The sequence below is a fragment of the Rhinolophus hipposideros genome (assembly GCF_964194185.1).
Source record: "Rhinolophus hipposideros genome assembly, chromosome: 5".
Taxonomy (NCBI): Eukaryota; Metazoa; Chordata; class Mammalia; order Chiroptera; family Rhinolophidae; genus Rhinolophus; species Rhinolophus hipposideros.
This window is the reverse complement of record NC_138051.1, coordinates 13,619,874-13,642,634: the sequence shown is the minus strand read 5'-3', so window position 1 is coordinate 13,642,634 and position 22,761 is coordinate 13,619,874. Positions and strand designations below refer to the sequence as shown.

The window sequence follows — 22,761 nt, the reverse complement described above, 5'->3', positions numbered from 1 at the left end:
CAAATCCACCCTTCACAAGAGGCTGGGGACCCCCCTGCAAGTTCGCCTCGGTCTTGTAGGTTTGCCGCCTTCTCCCCTCCCCCTGCCTGCAACGCCCCCGCGCCTCCCAGCTGAGGGATTTGCGGGCGTCGCGCGGGCCCTCCGCGAGAGCCTGGGGTAAATCTGTCGGAACACACCCGGCTCGGAGGAGCTAAACTGGAGAGCTGCGCGGGGCTCCGGCGGGGTCCCGCCTGACTCTCCGAGCCTGGGCGGCGCAGCAGCCCCCGTCACTGCGGTGAGGGCCGGGCCCACGGCCGCGCGCCCGCCGCCGCCGCCTCCATGCTGCAGCGCGGGGCGCCGGTCCTCCGGGCTGGGCGGCTGCTGTGGCCGGAACACGCCGCCGCGGGGAGCGGGGGATGCTGGCCCACCTCGGCGGCGGCCGCAGTCCGGGATCTAGGCGACCAGCCCTGAGCCTGAGCCGCGAACTTGCCGGGCGCCGCGGGCAGCAGGCGGGGCGCGGGGTGCAGCGGCGCGCACGGAGGCGGTGAGCTCGTGCAGAGCGGTCCGAATCGAGGGCTCGTGTGTGTGTGTGCGCGCGCGTGTGTGCGTGGGTTTGCGCGTGTTTTCCCTTCTCCAAGATGTGAAGGGCTTCGCAGCTGGCTGCTCCCTTGGGATTCTTGACTTTGTGCAGCTCTGGGCGGTGAGCACAACCCACCCACACACACACAATCCATTTTGCACGGTCGGTTTATATCAGGAGAAAAAAGCGCAACTGGACGGGGGTGGGGCAGACAAACGAAACCTGGAAACACACACACACGCACGCACGCACACACACACTCACTCACTCACAAGAGAGAGGAATAAGGAAAGACCTGGGAAGATTTTCATAACCTTTCTATTGGCCCTTCCGTTTTCCGGAAGGATTCTGGATCTTTTCTACCTTTTGAAGTCATCTTGGCGTTTATTTTTTGTAAGCCGCTCTACAACTAGCTGTGTGTGTGTGTGTGTGTGTGTGTGTGCGTGCGCGTGTGTGTGCGCGCGCGTCTATCTGATGTATTTGACTGTCTTTTATCCAACTGCCCAAAAGCAAATGTGTTAACTCGGCGGTGCCCCTCGGTGCCCGGGTTCTGGAAAAGGGCGGAGGACGCTCAGACCCATTTTCCCCGCTGGATTCGGAGCGGCTGCCTGGCGGTGGACACGTGTGTGTGGACTGCTTTACCCAGAGGCTTGGAAAGCGCCAGTATTAACCTGCTTTTAGGTACATCACAAGGTCACCAGAGGGTCCTGCAGCCGTCTTCTTCCTGTGCACCCAGACCTTCCTGTCTTGTCCAGAAGGATATTTATGTTTCGGTTCACATCGTTCAAAGCCAAAAGTGCAGCCCTTCGAGCAGGTTCTGGTTTCTGCACAAGCAAGGTAACAAGGATTGCTTTTAAAACTGCTTAACAAAATCCCCGACTCCTCCTCGGCCCTTTCCCTGTTCTCTATTCTCCACCAACATGTCACCAGCTCTTGAATTATGTGGATTTGGGTTAGAGGAGAACTTAAAGGAAACGTGATCACCGGTCTATGCCAGCCCACTCTCTTTGCTGCCTGTGGTCCGGTGGGCATCGAAACCGTTTGTGAGAAGGACCGGTAGCCTCCTTTTTTCTCTCTCCCTGTTCCGTGCTGGGTGTACGTGTGCAAGGGTGAATACGAGTGCGCGCGCGCCTGGGTGCGAGAGTGTGAGTGTGTTTTTGAGTGTGTCTGTGTGTGCGTGCGCGGTTGCCCTGCCTCTGCCCGCTCCCCGGGCGCAGAAACGCGGGTTTCATGGGGAGATCGCGGTGGATTCCCCACCCAGCGCGACCTGCGGGCAGCGGCAGCAGTGGCAGGAGACGCCTCTCGGACTCCCTAGGATGCAGGTGCTGAGCTATGGCAAAGGGCAGCCAAGTGAGGAACGAGACCCACGTACGACTGTGAAAGCCACCTGGAGCCACCTTGCCGGGATTGTACCTGCGGGCAGAAAGTCCTCCTACGATCGTCTTTTCCTCTAGAGGCACCAGGTAACAAGCAAACGACTACCCGCCTCACCCAGTTTCCGTTTGATCTTCTTTCTAGTGTTTTATCTGCATTGCAGGCTACTTTACTTATTAATGTTTTGCAAATCATTAGGAAGAGCTGGGTATCCAAGGGCGTTCCGTGATGTTGTAATATAATTTCTAAGAGGTGGAATATAAATCTATACTTGGGCACTTAATCTAGCAGTGAAAGCTAAGGGAATATGGATAAGCTCCACCCTAACTGATTATTTTGGAAAGCTGGGCGTGTTGAACCTGTCCGGAGATACCAGAGATTAAAATCCCGTATTTCCTTCAGTCTATGGTTGCCATGGACCGTTTGGTAGCCAGTCCTCCCCAGACTGTGGACTGCGAGAGGGTGTTTGGTTTCCACCCATCATTTCAGGCAAGGATCATTTTTGACCCTTCTCTACCTCTGGTGCCAGGTTGTTTTCCCTTCCTTCTTGTGGACAAGTATTCCAGTTCCTTTAGTAGTTGTAAATTACACATCTGGAGACTTTAATCCCAAATGGAGTTTTCTTGTTACTTGCTTTGTATGGAAGGGAATTCATTGTCTCGGGTGTATGTTGAAATAGGGTATTTAGCTATGAGGGTTTGCTTTTATGTAGAAAAACAGATCTATGAAATAAATCATTTTTATATCTAGAGGAGCTAGGCTAAAATGGTAACAACCATCCCACTGCTATCCCCAGATGTATTGTCTCATTTGTAGAAAGGGGCTTTGTGTAGTGATTTTCTTTTTGGGGGGTTTGTGTTTGTTTGTATAATATATATTGTGAAAATTCTTGCCAGTGGATTTGTGACTTCCTAATTATCATATTGGGTCTGATATGTTAAAATGGAGATTCCCATGGCAGGTTGAGGCAGAACAAATTTCATGAACTTCCAAAGCCCCTTACCCTTGCACCTTATTTTTCATTTCCTTTTCCCAACACCTCTATGTCCCCTACAGAAAATTTCACTTTCTTCTTGAGGGCATTAGGATTAAGAAGATAAAGCACTTCCAAAGTAGTCTCATCAATGTTTTATTCCATAGTGAAGGCTGTCTGAATAATTCAGCTAAGGAGTGCTCGTTTGTCTCCCGCCTTCCAGAGCTGCCGGCTGGCTTCCCCCAACAGAAGATTTCACTTGGCCCAGCACAAGGTGCCCTGCTCCAGGAGACACTGACTGGGCCAGCTCCCAGGGTCTCTTTTTGCTGAAGTGGTTTAGAAAGTGTAGGGGCGCTGTCCGCTGTTCTTCTTGTTGCTGCGTTTCTATAGATATCCATATGATGGCATTTGCAGACTATGATCTGGCCACTAGCTTGCTTCTCTCCCTTGATGTACTCGGCTCCTCTGGAGTCTGGGCTCGGCTGCTGCTGCAGCCCTCACAGGCTGGTGGTGCTACAAGGCCATGTTTGCAGGGGGTTGGGGGTTGGGCTTCTCCACTGCAGCTGCCAGGCCCGCGTTCACACTTTCTTGGGGCGGGGCAAAAGAGCTCCGTGGGCCCCCGGCTGACAGCAGGAGCATCATGGCTGAGGTGGCCGCCTGGATAGGAGAGGAAGGAGGTAAAGAGAGATGCAGTGAGGGCAGTGATGTCCTGAGTCTGCAACCCTTATAAATGAATATTCAAGAACACAGAATGAAAGCATGCTGCAAAAAATGCCTTGAAATTCAAATAGTGTATGATTTCTCAGGATTCAAAACCTGAAACTAAGTGTTTTTCCTGGGTTTCCTTTTTTCCCTGTCTTTATTCTCTCCCCTCTTGCTCTCCCGGATTTAATCAGCTCATTTACACTCTGTTTTACCCCACTTGGAATACAAATGGAAAGGCAACTATACCCCCCATCTTCCCACCCCAATGCCCCTGCTCCCTCAGCAGTACCCCCATCCCATGCCCAATAAACATGAAGGGGATGGGGGCCACTCTAAAGATAGCTTTGCTCTGTAACTTCAAGTTCTAGGGAGAACCAAGAAAGGATTAGAGAGAATACCTGGGCTTTAACAGAAAAGCATGTCTCCACTTTACCTTCTGAGGACTCAGAAAGAAAAGGGTACTGCCTGCATAAAAACTCAAAATAACTTGGAATTTGGGAAGAATTAGGTGAGGATCTTCCTCTCCTCTCCTCTCCTCTCCTCTCCTCTCCTCTCCTCTCCTCTCCTCTCCTCTCCTTTCCTTATTTTCTCTTTTAGTAAATTTATTTGTATTTCCCCTATCACTCAGAAAATCCTAGACAGAAAACTGATTTGAATGTGTACTAAAAATCTGACAAGGACACCTCTTTGTCCCCCAGATTTCTTCAGAATATTATTTGCAACAGAAACTATATCATACTCATAATATTTCTTAGCAAATAATGCATACTTATTTAGAGAGTGCCCAAGAAAGAAGGAATGCTGGTGGAGAATGTAAGTACTTGTGAAAATAATGTTTTCCCTTTCTCCTTCCTGGTTGCATGTCCTTTTGGTCTTTTCTCACTAAGGATTCAGTCTTTTGCAGGTTAAGTTCTGTCTTTATACCCTCACCCTCAGGAGGTTAGGTGAAATGTCATAAACAAATGGACCTGCTAGCATAGACTTTCATGTATAGAATTTCCTTTAAAAAAAAGTGGGGATTTCTGCCTCCCTTCCCTTCTCCCTTGTCTGGGGTGACAGATGTGCAAACCAATTTGGAGATCTGAGTTCACTCTCCTTATTAAGCATTGTGCTTAGACAGAGCTGGCCTGGCTCACTAATGGGTTAAGACTGTCAGGTATTGATAGGAAATTGCCCAGCATAATCTTCCTTTCTTGTAAGCCCTCTTATGGTCACTATTAAGAGGGGCAGAATAATAAGAAAGTCCTGACACCCATGGGAACAGATGTGAGCATATAGGCAGGTGGAAAGTTGTCACTTGACTCCTGTCCCTCCGAACATTTCTTTTGTTATTTTCCCTTCTTTCTCTTTTTAAGAGGCGAATGACCTTGAGGAACTCCTATCTTCTGTGCTTCACACACCTCTTTTTGTCTCTCAAATGTGTGATGTATATATAAACAGACAGACATACAGACAAACAGACAGACACACACACGTACTCCCCTTGTTTTGGAATATAAGATTCTTGTACTTCTGTGTTTTGGGAGGGGTTCATCAGGATATATCTCTGACATGCCAGCCAGAGGTGATTTTCTTTCCCTTTTTGAAGAGGGGATAGCAACAGCTGTGGTCACTTGAGGGAAAATTGCCCCCCCTCCCATCCCCTCTTCCATTATTTTTGTCTCTGTCATGAAATGTATTAATCCTGGTGTTAAAGCAGTGTCCGCTTAAGGCATTGTTGTTAAATGACCATCATATGTTGTATCTGCCTTTTATCTTTTCAGTAATGACTTATCAGTTCCCTTTGTCCATTTAAACCAGTGTTCCGTTTCCTCTGGCTGCTTGAATCACTTTTGGCTGGATAGTTTTGCTGAGTTTTCTAGCTGGTGAAACTAGAAAGGATCTAGCTTTCTGCTGAAACTGTTGCTGTGTTGTTAGTGGTTGGGATGAGATGCTTGCAGATATCTAACAATGTTCCTGCCTCTCCATAAAACTACTACATAATAGTTGTACATAATAACTACTCAGTTATTTTATGAAACATTTACAATACAATATTGCTAATACGTATTTTTGCCAATTTTGACGTTGGAGGAAGAAAGCCACTGGACACTTTGTAAAGGCTTAACTGGGTTATCTATTAACTAATTCCAGTGATTTTTATTTTCTCTTTACTCAGAAATGTAATATACTGGCATTATCTTCAGAGTTTTGTGTGTAATATAATATATTCTGTTTCATTTAAGTATAAAGACACAACTTTAGGCCTTTAAATAGATGTGATTGTGACCCTGTAGGATATGTGACTAATAGAGAATTTTGCTAAATCATTCCACTGACACATGTACATAGTTTTGCCTTGTTCAGTAAATCTTGAGAGTGAGACTACTCATTATATTTCTACAGCCCACATTTTTATTCCCGTGGCAGCCTTCAATCACTGAGGATGATTTAAAACCTAAGGCAGCATAATTTGTCCATTACATGGTGTGTGCATGGTGAAATTAAGAAGCATTATGTTTATAAGTATTGAAGCTATTCTGGCTAGAGGTGAACCATTTTTATTATGCTATATCAATATAAATTTTGTATTATTATGAAAACCCCAGTTTCATATAAATATAGCAAGAGATAGAAACGTGAGACTTTAACTCAGAGATCATTAATGCTATTTTTAAGCATTTACATCATACTGTTCTGATAGATACTGTTCTGACAGAATGCTATTTACTGAACGATGACATAATTTAATACTAATTATGAAGATGGTTAACAATTGATAGAATATTACAATGGAATTACATGGTTACATAAATGCACTATCATTTCACTGACGCAAAGTGAACCACATGAAAAGGCTTTATTATTTAAACTGCAAACTACATTTGTAAGATCTCTTGGAAATTGGCTTTGATAGTCTATGTTGGTTAAGTTACAAACTTGGTTACTTTGGAGGAAGATGCCAACTGACCCATTTGGGTCTTCCTAGAAAATATTTCCTTTTTATGGAAGAAATCTGCTAAATCTTAAATCTTATGTCCTTCATTTCCTTATGGGAGCATACATGTAATTTATTATATTAAGAAACCTCCCAATGAAATATTTTGAAATTGGTATTACTATAATCCTTGTGACGAACAATTGTAGAATTGTCATTGAATGTTGACTCTATTTTAGATTTTATAACAAAAAAAGCCTCTAGAAAAGAAGTAATAAGATCAAGTTATTACATCCTTTTTCCCAATTCTGGGAACAGTTTCTTAATTCCTAGGAAAACAATGAAAGAAATCACTAATTAGATCAATACATTTAGCAGGGATAGAAGACAAAACAGTGTTGTTTATATTACTGTATTTTCACTTTGCCTCTTGTAATTCTTTTGAGGAAATGCTAAAGAGCCCTAAAGGACATGCACCAGTTATTTTCTGGATGCCATTCCCCATGTTGACTTCTCATTTCTGTCTAGAAGTAGGTTTCTCATGAATCTTAGTAGCGTCACTTCCAAAGTTATAGGATATTTGCATTAAAGTGATTCACTAATGGCAACATATCAACTCTGTAACCATGAGAACTAACTTTCTCTTATCTTCTTTGGAAGTATAGGCTGCGGTCTCTTTCTTAGAAACCAACTATCTTTGTTATTATTTCCCATGGTGTCAAAATTGGATTATGGAATGATTTATGTGCACTTGTTTTATTAGTACTAAGGCATTTGTATAGCAATATTAAAACGTGTGTAATTTATATGACAGCACTGAACACTCCACTGAGTAGTCTATACGCTTTGTGCTACATGGAGAGAGATCATATCACTGATGCTCACAGATACTTTAGTTTGAAATGTCTCATTTAATAAAAATATGCCTACCCTGACACCATAAAATTGGAGTTATTTGTAGGAATTATGTAGGATATTTGCCATGTATTGACTGTTCAAATGTTAGGCACTTTGACAACATATAAGTAGACGTTGGATCCTGACCGCAAGGAACTTATTTTCTTGGTAACGTGAAAGATATAAACAAATGCATAAGCTTGAAGGTAACTGACATATCTGACTGATATTTTTTTTCCTGTTTTGATAGTTTGTGCTTTGTAGTAGTTGTGAGAGAGGGAATCAGGAAATTATAACTGTGTTTTGTAGAAGTCGATTTTTGCAGTGGTTAGAAGTACAAACTTGAAGATTTCACAAACCTGTGTCTCAGGCCTATGTAACCTGGAACAAGTCTTATAACCTCTCTGAGCCTTAGTGTCCTCATCTATGAAATGGAGCTAATAATGGAAAAAGAAAAACAACAAAACAAATAAACAAAAACAATGCTTAGCTGATACCGTCATGGTTACCCTCATCATTAGCTAACATGAGGGTAAAGGAAGAAACTGAAAAAGGTGCTAATTGGATGTCTTCAAGGCCTATCCTTTGGAGGGTCATTGTATCCTCAGGGTACCAAGGAATGCTAAAGCTCATCCACACCAGACTGTGTGTCTTCAGACACCAAACAGATAATGTAAAGCAGGAAATCTGGCTGGATTTAAGAAATTGTGGGCTAAGATCTCTGGTACACTGGAGAGTGCATGACTTGCCCAAGACATTCAAATTTAAATTCATTTTAACCCCCATGGGTCTGACATTATTAAACTGTTGTATTATTCTAACATCTATTCTATTTTAAATTTTCTCTAAAGCCAATTGGTCATTTTCATGAAGCAGTGATTCTGAAATCGCTCTACCTGAAGTGGATTATTGCAGTTTTGAATAGGCATATCATAAAATTTCTTTTTTGGGATTTAGCCAAAAATCTGGCAGCCTGTGGCTTCTAATTAATTTTAATATTTAAGGAGGGGCACACAATAAGTCAATTCCAGTGACAGTACCTCAAATATTTAAACTGAGTAACTTGGGATACCAATTCATGATTGCTCTGGTTATGATTAAACGTAATTCTGGACCTAAACTTGTTTGGGGCAGTGTCATGATTTCAAGCCCCTTTACCTTTCATACTCAGTAAATGTTAACTATCATAAGTCTTCACCATCTCTGTCTTCTAGATGGGTGTTTGTTTGTGTCACTTTTCATTGATGTGTGGTACCAACACCAACAAACCATGTGGGTTGTTGAGCAGTGCCATTATTTCTTTGCTTTTGGAACACAGAAAGCAGGTACATGCTGTAACTCTTCATCCTGCACTCATGTCAGATATTACTGTTTGATCAATGCCTTTTTTTCCTCTTGAGGTTGGACAAGGCATTAGAGTCCTTAACATATCTCTGAGATGCTACAACTCGTCAATCCAAGTTTGGTCACAAGAGAAAAATATTTGCCATTCTGAGTCTAAACCCTAGTAAAGATAAGCCAACATTAGTTATAGGCTGTAATAAAGAATAAAAGGCATTCATTTGAGCAAAAAAGGAGCTAGAGCCCAGGAGACACAGATTCAGGAAGCAACTTAAATTGTGTTTCACTAAGACAAAGGGGGGGTTGTCTTTTATAGCAAAAGTTCCACCCAGGTTATTGATTAGATTCATTTTATGTAAATGACATATCCAAATTGTGCAGTTCTGATTGGATGGGGCAGGTCTCAGTCCAATGATGAAAAGATGAAACCAGGTTTTCCCTGAAGTGGTTGACTCATAGAGAGTAAACAAGCCAGGGGCCGAGAGTTTAGATGGAGGTTCTTCCTGTTTACAGAGTATGTGAGAAGCCCTTTCAGCAATTGGCCACTAGACTCTTATTATTCATAAAATTTGGGCCCACGGTTGATCGTGGGAGTCCATCTCAGCAGATAAATTCCTTCCTGAAGTCCACACCTGAGTTTCTCAACATGGACATCATATGATTTGCTCATAATAATGCAATTACTTAAATCTTTTCCACTAAATATTGAGAGAAAAGTAACATATAACTTGTACTGATATTGTTAATAATAAATATCAAAAACAATGAAATGAGGCAAGGTAAGTTTCGTAGATTTTACTTCACCCTGAGGTGATGGGTTGGCTGCCTCATGGGCTCTGATTTAACAAAAATGACTCAAGGCCCATTTTTGGATTCCTTATACAAACATTTATTCAGCATTTAATACTTACTTAGATACTCTCCTCAGCATTTCTCCTTTGAGACACAAATGCTGAAATGGCATAGATGCCACTCTGAGAAAGCTGAAGTCGAGAGTAAAGAACAAATAATCTTTCAGAGATGCAACCCTAGGCCTGAGTCAGTCTTGATGACATTTTCACATCTTTGCCTTTTAATTTACTCTTAAACCTAGATGATATTGATTTCTAGAATATTTATTCAGTTAATTTGAGTGACCGCCCCGTTTTTTTTGAATAAAACTATCCATGACACTCCTCGCAGTTTCTCCAGCTTTTATCTGAGGTTACCTGATTTCTAACCAGGGGAAACATAATTTGCATACAGAAGAAAATGTCAGTAAAACTCACTTTATCTGGTGTCCTTGCAGAATGAGTCTTTTGGTTATTGACATTCTTCATAATCTTGAAATAGTATTCTTTCTGGGCATCGAGTTTAAAATGATTTTTAGAAGTTTTACTTTTAGTGTAAGTGCTACATATTAAAATTTATGCACCGATTCTAAATACAGTTAACCTTTCCTTAAAGACTTCAGGTCTTCCCTGCATGTTAGTGATTGCATAATGCTCTTAGGGACCAATCCATGACGTGTTCAAGGCAGTTTGTACTGAAACTAAAATTTCTCCAACTTCTTTTCTTTCTCTTCTGTCTTCTATGTATGATTTTTTTCTTTGTTCTCTTATAGTTAACTTTTTTTTTTTAGTGGGCCTATTTTCCTTTTTTAATTCACTGATAGGAGCTTATTAGCAAAATAACAAGACTGTTAGATATCTTTGTAAAGTAAAAGTCTGAGGTTGAACAAAATTCTCAGACCTCCTCCACTGAGGAAAGCACATGAGTTTTCCTCCAGTACTTTATATGGAAAGTACTAAGAATTGCTAATACATATATCTTGGGTCATATTAATAGATGATGATGATGATCAGTAGCAGTGTCATCTTCCTTTTTCTGAGAATGTACTCTGTGTCAGGAACTGTTGTTTTTCACTTTCCTCTAATTCATAGGGTAAACCTACAGCTTATCCTATGGCTGAGGGCGGTTAATTTACTTGCTTATGATTGTATGACTACTAGATGATGGGGCTAGAATTCAAATCTGAATGTTTCTTATTCTAAAGAAGTTGCTATATCTATTATACTTAAGAGATTTCCCTTTTTATCCCTGCCCTTTATAGTTGTGTTTTGTTGATTATTACATACATGCATTTTTAACCGCCTTCAGGGATGATGGCCATTCTCTGAATATGTATCTCATTCTTAACTTCTTTTGTCTTTATGGTACTCTATGAATTGCCGGGTTTTATATCTGGAAGTTTATGAAAGACTTTATGGTTATCCGTCAGTGGATTTCGTAGCTGTATTGAGAAGGAAGTGTTTAATCCTGAGTCTGGAATATAAGTGTATACTTTTTATTTTGTTATTGTTGTTGTTGCTAGTCTAGACTATGTGATGCTGGGTGATTTACTCTAATTACCAATTCTCATCTGCAAAAGGGATTTGCAGGCCATTGCAAACTGACTGATATGTCTTAAAATTAATAAATAATGGTTCCCTTGAGCACATTTTCTAGTATAGAAGGATCGGTGATTTCTGTAAATCTTACAATTGGATGGAACTTAGAGATCACGCCATGTATCATTAAGACATTTATATTTGTCTAATTGTGCTCTACGTTCCACTCACCTCTTATTCTCTGCACCATGCTTATTCCCTGCACCATGCTTATTCCACTTACCTCTTATTCCCTGCACTCCCCACCCCTACCCCCACCCCGTTACCTCCTCCCTTTGTGACAGGACCAGAAAAAAGTCAAATTACAACTTCATTTTCTCATCTTGAATCTACATTTCTATGCTGTTGTTTTAATGACACGGGCCTGATAATCCACCAAAATATGATGGTTAATTCTAGATATGTATTTGGCAGAACCATTTCTGGATGAAGCCATGCGATGTATCTGCTATTTACTTTCTTACTTCCTTTGGAGAATTCAGAATGGCCAGAGTGTTACTGCATGTCATCACACCAAGAGTATCTATCTGTTTCCCTTCTTGAATCTGGACTGGCTTGCGACTTGCCTTGAACAATAGGTTTGGCAGAAGTTACAAGCTGAATCCTTCAGAGACCATGTGTCCTCCACTTTTGCCCTTCGGGAAAAATGTTAACATCATGAGATGAAGCATAGATTTTCCTGCTGGGGGCAGTGGCCAGGTGACAGCCAGCACCAATGGCAATGCTTGTGAATGAGGCCACCTTACACCATGCAGACACAATTGAGCTTACAGGTAATTATAGTCACATGAGTGACCCCAGGTTAGACTTGTAGCAGAACCACCTCAGATTGATGACTCACAGAGCAGGGACAAATAAAATGGTTGTTACTTTAAGCCATTAATTTATAAGGTAGGAATAGATAATTGAGAGATATCCTTTGGTAATGGGGCATAACCAGACACCATGCCTATTTGGAAGACAGCCCTGCCTCCATTTTTTAATACTTTCATCAAATATATGTTAATACCTACTCTATCTAGCCATGCTGCCCTGAGTAGTGCAATCCTGGCTGGATTGCACTGACAGGGCAATACTTTTCATTACCAATGAATGTAGAAGTTTTTAAAGAAATTAATAACAAAAAAACAAGCTTTTATACAAAGCTAGAATAAAAGCTAGTTTAACAAAGCTATTGTTAAACTAATCCATGGATACATGGATTTTTTAAAAATATATTATTTTCTTAAATCTTTGGAAGTATTTGTAGATTCTTCAAATACCTCAAATTTCCTCAAAATGTTTCTTAAGATATTTCCTAACATGGCTGAATGTAATTTTGATTTGCCTGATTTTTGTCTGTACCCACTTAACACTGCATTCGAGAAGTATCCCTAAAAGGGTTGTCTTCTTATGCCAGGGATCATTCCATTCACCTACAGCCCAAAGAAAAATTTGTCTTTGTTTCTCCAAGTTGCATTTGGGCTGGGTTTAGTTTAGAGTGACATTTTGTCATTTCTCCAAGATTTCATTTTACTTTCTAATTATGTTTTAGTGATTTATATTTCCTATTTATTTCTTCTGTAAATTAAATCTAGATTACACAGTTACTTTATTCTGGGACTTCATACACACCTCATTTTATTTAATAATGTTCTTATTTATGTATCAAGTTACAGGAATTTGGCATACTGGTACAGGTAAAATAAGGTACAGGATATAGGCCATGGAACTGTACAATTAAAATGGTTTTCTAACTTTTGTAAATTAGAATGTAAATGTCTTAATGATACCCAGCGTGATCTCTATGTTCCATCCAATTGTAAGATTTACAGAATTCGCTGATCCTTCTATACTAGGAAAAGTGCTCAAGGGAACCATTATTTATTAATTTATTTACAAAAATACATAATTCTAAAATACAATCAAATTCGTTTTTTTGTTTGTTTTGTTTTTGTTTTTTTGTTTTTACTTTTAGTAGAGAGATACATATATGAGAGGGAGCATGGTAATGCATATCACATTCATCTAAATATTTTCCACAAAGGTGTTTTGTTATGGATTTTACAGTCTCCCTGAAATATATTGAAAATGAAATATTTTATTTGCCTTTGTTACCTGTCTATCCCTACTGTGAATTTAGAGTTTAATATAAGTTAGGCAATGTGTATTGTGCTAATCACTTGAAATTTCTACTAGTGAATTCTATAATAACCACATATTCCATCTGCTACATTCTACAATATACATTAAAATTATTTTCTTAGCATGATATGTATCAATTTCCTCATCTGAAAAATGGAGCTAATGTTGATGTGCCAATGGCCTCTTGTGAGGAATAAGTGAAATCGTCTTTCCCAGCACTTTCAACAGTGACCAGCAAATAGTAGAATGTTCAAACTACCAAAATACATATCCTTGTATTTTATATATCAGAATATAATATTTGGCCTGAATAGAGTGTTAGCTTGCAAATCTCTCTCTACTTTACTGTGCCGAGGCCCCGAGATTGAGGGACTCTTCTAAAACACTGACAGGGCAATACTTTTCATTACCAATGAATGTAGAAGTTTTTAAAGAAATTAATAACAAAAAAACAAGCTTTTATACAAAGCTAGAATAAAAGCTAGTTTAACAAAGCTATTGTTAAACTAACTGGAATAATATTTTAAAAGAAACATATCAAATAATGGATGGCCTTTAGAACATGATTAGGAAAACTGTAGATAATTATTTTATGAGTTATCTAATAGGGAGGACTAATCTAGGATGTTTGAGTTTTAAAATTATACAGCTTGGTAGAGCTTTTGAAGAAAAAGAATACAAATTTACAAACACAGAAGTTATGTAAGGTGTCTTGGAAGGGGCCTGTGTGTGCAACATTAGCTTTGTGGCAAATCTGCTTTTCATATTATGTTCATGCACATAGAATTCTGGAGAAAATGAACAACTTTCTTTTGTTTGGGAGAGTTGATTCTTATAGTTCTTTAGGTAATTTGTACCGATAACTGTTGTTTTTTTAAATTTATGGTACTCTCTTCAATAGTTCTAGTATATCTTTGAATATTTTTAATTGAAAATTAAAATATTTATTTAAGTAACTATATGAGTATATAACTGTAGCACTTCTTGTTTTATTGAGGTAAAAATGGAGAAATAAATATGTGTAATTATTGACCAAATTTTTCCAGTGATGTTGGGGGAAATCATTTCTTCAATTTCCAGTGATATCTATAGAATTACAATGAAAAATATAGAATAAATAATAATCTCTAAAGTCTCTATATTAAAGGAAGGAAGCAGATCTCATGGCAATTTTAAAGGAAAATAGGGAATTTCAGTGAAATCATGCTTGGTATAAAGTGTACGTTCAGGAGGTGTTTGAGTATTCATATGTATATTAATCAATAAATATTGGTTTTGGAACGGGGCTATACAGCAGTAAAATCAATGTTTAAAAGTAATAGAAAGAAACCAGTTTCCTTTTCTATAGTCACTTCCTGTATATTGTGTTTACATTATAATGTTAATAAATTAACATTTGGGGATCCATGGAAAAGAAAAAAAAATCACCAGTTTTGAAATATGTATATATATAAAAAAAAAAACCCTTGAAAAACAATGTAATGTTTTAATATCATTCTGAACATTTTCCCTATCCTGCCTGTCTACATATTCCCTCTATAAAATACTATCCATATTGGGGATGAGAAGTATCAGTTCTTTCAAACTGATTCAAAGTGCATAGTACAGAATTTTCCTGGATGAAGTAATCTGTTTTGTGGGATGCAGTGCTTCTTGGATGGAGAGAATTCATGTGAATAAGCTGAGTTTAAAGGGAATCAGTACTTATTCTTACTGAATTGTTACTATCAATAATAATTTAAAGATGATTTTTCATTGTAAGTTGAAATCATATATTGGCTATATGTATAGCAGTCCAAGAAGAAGTTGAGACCTGCAGTTGAATAATGTTTAAAAGAGTGAGACATGAAATTATGCGATGGTCCTAAGCTTGTTAGAGTTCATGTTATATAATCAGCATTCTACAGTCTAAGATTTTTGGTTTCAACACCTTAAATTAATTAAGGAAAACAAGTTTGTATCATTTAGGATTCATTTAGCTGTAAGTGGAAAATCCAATCCCAATTGGCTCAAGCTCAAAGGAATTTTTTTCCTTCATACAACCAATAGCACAAAGCAGGGTTATCTTCAGGTAAAGCTCGATTCAGGGTTGAAATAATTGAAAAGACTGGGCTCAACTTTCAGTTCTATCTCTCTATTAATTCCGTTCTCAGATTTGGAAGGGTGGATCATGGTAGCTTCATATTATCACATGATATGAAGGGAGGGGAACTGCTTCCTGATACTCTGAGCAAAGGTCCTTTAACTGGTTCTTTTAAGCCCTTGTTTGACTTGTGTTCTGTTAACATCTGCAATGTTGTAACTTGGTTAGAAGGAATCAAATAACTATTTATTTGGTTTACTTACCTCTTCCTTCTTCCTGTCCTCTTTTCCTCCTTTATCCTTCCCTCTTTTCCTTTATTTCAGAATTATTTTCTATGAAAAGCCACTCTCCTATTCTCCATGTGAAATTAAAAAGCCTACACAGCTTTAATGAAATTTAATATTTTACTTTGATAATGAGTGTTTCCTGTTGTAGGAGAAGAAAAATAATTTACCCTCTATTCTTCCAGATTCTTGGCTGAGACACCTTCCCCAACCCCCATAATAAAAAGACAGATTGACAAGAGAAAGACAAACAGAAGCTTAATAGTGTGTGTGCTTCCTATATACATGGAAGACATATAGGAAAACTGAGTAACTCCCTAAAATGGCTGAAGCCATCATCCTAAATACCGTGTTTCCCCGAAAATGAGACCTAGCCAAACAATCTGCTTAATGCGTCTTTTGGAGCAAAACATTAATATAAGACCCTGTCTTATTTTACTGTAATATAAAACTGGGTCCTATATTAATGTTTTGCTCCAAAAGACGCATTAAGCTGATTGTCTGGCTAGGTCTTATTTTCGGAGAAACACGATGTCATCTCCAGCTAAAGATGAAAGAAGATGTTGGAAGGGAGGCAGAAGCCAATTATGGGAGATAAACAGGCACAGCACATAATACTGGTTGTTACACAGATTTAAGTGCCTTCTCCATTGATAAGAGTTTCTAGAGATTTGGTCATCCTCTTCCTGGGACAGAGAGGAAGACACCCTTATCTTATAAATGTAAATTGCCATTTAAAAAAGGTAACTTCTACTAAGTTTTTAGAGCTTTTCCTGTGTCTGCTGTTTCTTAAAAATAATCAACCTAAAATAATCTTAGGCCAAAGAGTTGTATTTTGGGGTGGCAAATTCTGCTCCCCTTCACTTCTTTAGGATGTCTTAGCAAGTCCTGTTATTTTGAAAGTGGTCCAGCTATAGTCTTACTATAAAATCTTTGAAATATGGATCTAACAGAATTTAGAAAAGTGATCTGTCTATCATTGAGAGGTTAAATAACACCTCTGTAATAGTTGCATAACACAAGCTTCATTTTACCATTGTTGACCTTAAACAAATGAGTAGGCAACCAAATATTCTACCTGGCGAAATGGGTTTATTTGAGACCCATAAAGAATTGTAATTTGGGACATGTGCTCTAATGGTGAACCATTCGCAAGTTCAGAGAACAAAGGAGAGCAATGTGCTTTTACAGAGGAGATGGGCACTTCAGAGGGGCTGTGGTAAACAAAGAGTCCATTGGAGGAAACTAGGAGTTGGCAGGGTAGTGGCTTTTTATTGGCTGAGTGGTTGTTGAGGAAGGAGTAGGTCTTCATTCTTGCTGCTAAAGTAGGAAACAAAAACATCTTCCTGTTGGATATGGAGAATACAGTCTCTTCCTGTTTGGGGCAATTGCGGATGAGTGGTACAGCATGAGAACACCCTCTATAGGCTCTCCCAACTCCAGTTTAAATAAGGTTTCTGCTTATTGATCTTCACACTATAGTAGAACAGTAAGAGGCTATTCATATATACAGGCATACCTCATTTTATCGTGCTTCGCTTTATTGTGCTTCACAAATTTTACATTCTTTTTGCAAATTGAAACCAAACCCTCTACCAGCAAAGAGATTATGACTCACTGAAGGCTTAGATGATGATTAGCATTTCTCCAGCAATAAAGCATTTTTTAATTAAGGCATTTACATTGTTTTTTTAGACATAAAGCTATTGTACACTTAATAGACTACAGTCTATTTCTCATGGTGAAATTAAAAAAAAAAAAATGTAGCCTGACTCTCTAGCCTTAATTTATCGCTGTAGGCAATATCTACTCATATTATTATTATATTTTAATTATACTGGGCAGGCTTCTTAAGGTAACATCCATTCTTTAAAATTTGGATACTTTCTTTCATTTTAGCTTTCTTCAATATAGTGATAATGGAAACTTCCTTTTATAGTCAAATTTTAGTTGGAGTACTCTAATAAAATTTACTAATTACGGTGAAATCACAACTGCATTCTTCATTGGGAGGATGTTGGTGGCAGCTTATAAAGAAAATAATGCACTGTAGTTAAAGAACGTTCCCATTTCCTCTAGTGTAATATAACTAGTTTAACCATTACATATACAACAATAAGTTCCTAAGTTACCAAGAAGGAAATGGTTCCTGGACACTACATACATAAAGTATTTTGATGTCAAATTATCTTAAGCTTCAGCTATCCAGTTTGAAATAACATCTATCCCTTACTTCACCATGAGTAGCACACAAACCATATATTTTACTATCTAAGCATACTTTATAACGTTTAGCCTTTTAAGTATAATCCAAGACATTGAACTTTTAACCAGTCAATATGGACTGAAGTTTGAATGACTAATTAGTTTTCCTGGAGTTAGTCCTTTTGTGTAAGTCTCATTGCTATTATTTAATTAAAATCAAAAATAGATTGTTCATAAACAAGGAGGATAAATTGTAATGTACTGTCATTTGCAACTTCTTCAGATAATTCTACAGAGGGGAAAAACAATGAGCTGGAAGGTTATCAGCAAACATAGAAGATGTTAAGAGATATAAAGATTGTACTCGCTTTCCTGTCTTTTTCAGCCTGAGTAGAGCACTCATTGTATGCGTCTGTACAGAATCTACAAAGTGCTGTAAAGAATCATTTTTAATTGTGGTAACCCTGAGCTTCGTGAAGTGTAACCAGTGACAATCCAAAGTGACATTTTGATTAATCAGTGGTTGAAATTTGAAATACTGCTACTCTGCATCACTGCTGGGAACCTTAATTGAAGTACAGAGTCTTACCAAAGGAACAACTGCAACGACAAAGCAAAAACAAAGCACCAACACACTGAATCATGGTACCTTTTTATAACAGTTCTCTCACAGTTCACACATACACGTTCTTTTGCATAAATCAGTGAAGAATGCCCCTCCTGTATCTTGTTTTTTTCTTTCCTTTGCCTTCGTTCTAAAAAAAAAAACAAAAAAAAAAAGGAAAAAGAAGACTAATTCCACATAAAAGATCTTAATTACAGGTCAATCAGTTGCTAGTTTAATTTGCTAGTTTAATTTTTAATGAAGTAACTCTAACTATATTTTGCTAGGATTTTCATTCATAGTTTTCTAAGATACAGATTTTTTTTATTATCTTCATGATGATTAAGTGTTGGGAGCTTAGAGATACATTAATGACCCAGAGAGGATAATATAATTACAGAATACTTTTCTTTATATAGTACTCTGTACTATACTCAACATCATTAAAGGTTAATACGATCGAGGTATGGCTTTGCAATTTATCTCATAGGTACAGTTACACATGTTCAATGTATATTACAAGAAAGTTTATTGCAATATGACTTATAAACTTATAATAGCAAAAACATGTTTTTCAAAATACTATACAACCAAAGTATTCATTGATAGTGAACAGGTTTCTTAACATAATATTGTGCTACTCTTTAAATAAGTGAAATAAATCTGTATTTGTTGATAAAGAAAGCAGTCCAAAATATACAGTTATATAAGAATGGATATTATGGTGGCTATAATGTTACCCTCTTCGTGTAAAAAATATACATACACATAAATGTATATGTGGGAGCTAAAAATAAAATAAAATATTTTTCCTCCTACCTTCTGAGTTTTTCTAGCTGAGCTTATCAAATTACCAGAGACATTGACAGGAGAAAATCAGATGTTTAATACATGCTCATAGAGAATTCAATTAAGCAAGAAAATGCCAAAGACAGTGAGGCAACATTGGGTATATTATACATTTTTGGACAAAGGAGAAAGGGGGGGGTTAGATTTCAGGAGAGAGAATAAGTAATTTGTTGGTATTGAGGAAGAAGAAGAGAACTTAGAGGGCAGGCAAATTCTGGCTGGGCAACTCAGAAACAATGGGACACAAGGTATTTAGCTAACAGATGCCTGCCTGTTGTCTATACTTAATTCAGATTAGGTTAAGGCAGCATTCTAAGATGTTCTTTTGAAGCAGGTTTCTGTCTGAATCTCTTGGGCAGGAAAAGAGAGGAGGGTCAAAAGTTCTTTTTGAGGCTTCTTTCTTAGTAAACAGCTTAAAGTCAGTATTCCAAAAAGCAGCTTCAGGATGGCAAAAGATTGGTTCCTTTCACATATCTATGAATTAACAGTGTTCGGAAGGATACATACACACAAAAAAGTAGATAGTAGTTTCCTTGTGGTGGGAGCTTCAAATGACTTTAATTTTACTCAATTATAGAGTTTGAAACTTTTTTACCTGTACACATAATAATTCATCATAATAAAAAGCTTAAAACACAAGGTTTTAATAGCAATTGTAGTTATAGATCAAATCAAATTTAAAATAAATATTTCTAAATGATGAGAATATTTCTAAATGATGAAAGGCATACACTATTAAGTGTTTGTATGTCAACAGAAAGATCAGTGATATTTACAAATTTATTTTCTATAAATAAATTGCAGAAATTTAGCAACCGAGCTTATTTAGAATGTTGTTTGCACCGTAGAAAACAAATTATATGTCTGGCTTCTACCAGAAAATGACGTTGAAAACCTCAGCCCTGGTCTTCTTGAAGGAAAGACTTCAACCACGAGATGGAAATTTGTCAATTTGAACAGCAGAAGTTATTAGTGAAAGAAAGTACACTCCGAGATGTGGGAAAGTTCACTCCAAGAAAGGGAAAACGGCCTAGAACAGCAAGTTTATTAGAAAATGGGAGTACATGCTGAGACATGCAGCGGGCTGACCTAAGAGAGGGAAGCAACCCTGCTTCCATTGAATGGAGGCTTTCATTTCTCTGGGTAGAATCGCATCCCCCTTTCCCTTCTCTTATCTTTCTTTCTCCCCGTGAGGTGCCTACTCCCCTGGCATTTAGCAATGCATTTCTTTGATTTAGGGTCCGTGAGTAAACACACCCCTTTGATTTAGGGGCATATGTAAATACATCCCCTAGATTTGGGGGGATGAGTAAACACATCCTTTTGAGGGTGTGTGAAAACCTGAAATTCTGTTGGTAAGGTATTGGTGACAAACAGGATGGGTTGATAAGCAGGATGTCTTCTCTCTCCTAATGCATTTCTTTGATTTAGGGGCATGGGTAAACACATCCCCTTAATTTTCGGGGATGAGTAAACACATCCCTTACGGGTATGTGAAAATCCTGGAATCCTGTTGGGCTAGGTATTGGTGACAAATAGGATGGGTTCCCCTCTTCAGATTTTTAAAAACACGTTTCTTTGATTTAGAGGTATGTATAAGCCTGGAGTCCTGCTGGACAGCTGCCAGGCCTCTTGACCTAAGTGGGAGCTGCAGTAAAGAACTTTCTAATTTTCTCCTTCTCCTGCTTATATTAATCTATCTACATATCCTATCATGGCTATTAGTAAGATTTCACTAACAGTGTGACATGCCAAAAAATGCTCAATGGCTTCAGAATGTCTGCTCTGCCTTATATTGCATTTTTTTTTTTAAGAAAGTATCTCTAGCACCTAAACTTCTAATTTAATCAAAGATAGTAGGAAACTTCCACTTTTATGAAAAAGGGTATTTCATTCTGGGCTCTATTTAAGTCCATAGCCTCATGTACTTGGAGATAGTGTGGGGGTGATTAATTCCCTCATGGTTCTTCTCCCTGGTCTAATAATCAAATTGGCATGAGACAGATTAACAGGAGAAAATAACTCAATGTATTACATCTGTATATATGGGGTCTCCATAAGAATATGTGACCAGGAGGCAAATCAGGCAGTGGAAGATTATATGCCATTTTGAGCTAAGGAGAGAGGAGGTGGCAGGTTGAAGTTTGGGAGTTCAAAGGGTAGTAAGGCAATTCGCATGGAGATGAAAGAGTTAATGTTTAGTTTTAGTAAAGAAATGTTTGTTGGGCCATCTTGAAACAATGGGACACTAAGAGGACTTTGATCAAATAAGCTTTGTTAGGTTCCTCCCTATCTCTCACACCTACTGTAGTTCATATGTACACTATAGTTATCTGTGATGTAGCTCCCTTCCTGGAGCAGGTTTTCTATCTAAATTCTTTTAGGCAGTGGGGGGAAAGGGAAGGTCCAAGGTTTTCTCTGAGTCTTTTGTTTCTTTAAAAAAATGAAAAAAAAAACAAACTTAAAATAATCAGTATCCCAAAAGCATATTTTGGGGTGGCGAACTCTGCTCCCCATCAATAGGAATTTTGAATGTTTGATGCTGTTTTTGCTACTGACCCCTGCACAATGTTTGCCCTATAAATGAATGATCGTATCATTAAAAAAAAGAATCAACTATTTTTAGAATCTTAACATAATTTGAAAATAAAACTGTATTTTCTAATATACTCCAATTTATTAAACAAAAGGATACAGCAGGCTCTGCTGGGAGACCAGTCTAGACAGTTAATAATGGAAAAAAAAAAAACAAAAAAAACCCACTAAATTCCACATTAACAAAGGTAAAGATTGTACAGAATAAGCTGATCTTTGGAAACTATTTAATATCACATTTAACAAAAATATAATTGCAACTATGCATATTCCAGTGGGAAAGAAACAAATATTATCATTCCTCTGCACATTTTCAAATAATATTGATCAATAGCATAAAAGGATAGTTTTAAATTCATATTTAACTTCCACAGCAGAACTCCAGGGAAGTTAATTTAAAAAAAAATTTCCCACTATTTTACTGAGATATAACTTACATAACATATAAGTCACTCTTTTAAAGAATACAATTTGTGGTTTTTAGGATATTCATCACTATCTAATTCCCGAACTTTTTAATCTCCCCTCCAAAAGAAACTCCGTACCCATTAGCAATCACTTCCGATTTCTCCCTCCCAGGTGGTTAATTTCTTTGGGGACAAAACAAGGAAGAGAAAAACAAATAAAGTACACAGAAAACAAACTAGGGCTTTTTTTTTCTCCAAAAACGTCTTCCCAAGGTCCTTTCTTCATCTTTTAGAGAAGTAAACCAATATCTTTTGAAGCACCCTTGCAGATATTTTTTTTTTCATTTATCAAGTGGTTTCATTCAGCCAGATCCTCATTTGACAGTAACTATATATTTGATTGCAGCAGTTATTC

The 22,761-nt window shown here is 38.1% G+C and overlaps 1 protein-coding gene across 2 annotated transcripts in view; it reads left to right on the top strand.

The window, feature by feature from the left end:
- Positions 1 to 263: 263 nt before the first annotated feature.
- Positions 264 to 22,761, top strand: part of LRFN5 (leucine rich repeat and fibronectin type III domain containing 5) — a 268,366-nt gene continuing 245,868 nt past the window's right edge. The window contains exons 1-2 of one of the 2 annotated variants that reach the window (XM_081047497.1): positions 264 to 1,396; positions 1,875 to 2,022. The gene's annotated coding sequence lies outside the window, so the exon portion shown is untranslated. Of the gene's footprint in view, positions 2,023 to 22,761 lie in introns of both variants that reach the window. The other variant, XM_081047498.1, reaches the window with a different exon arrangement.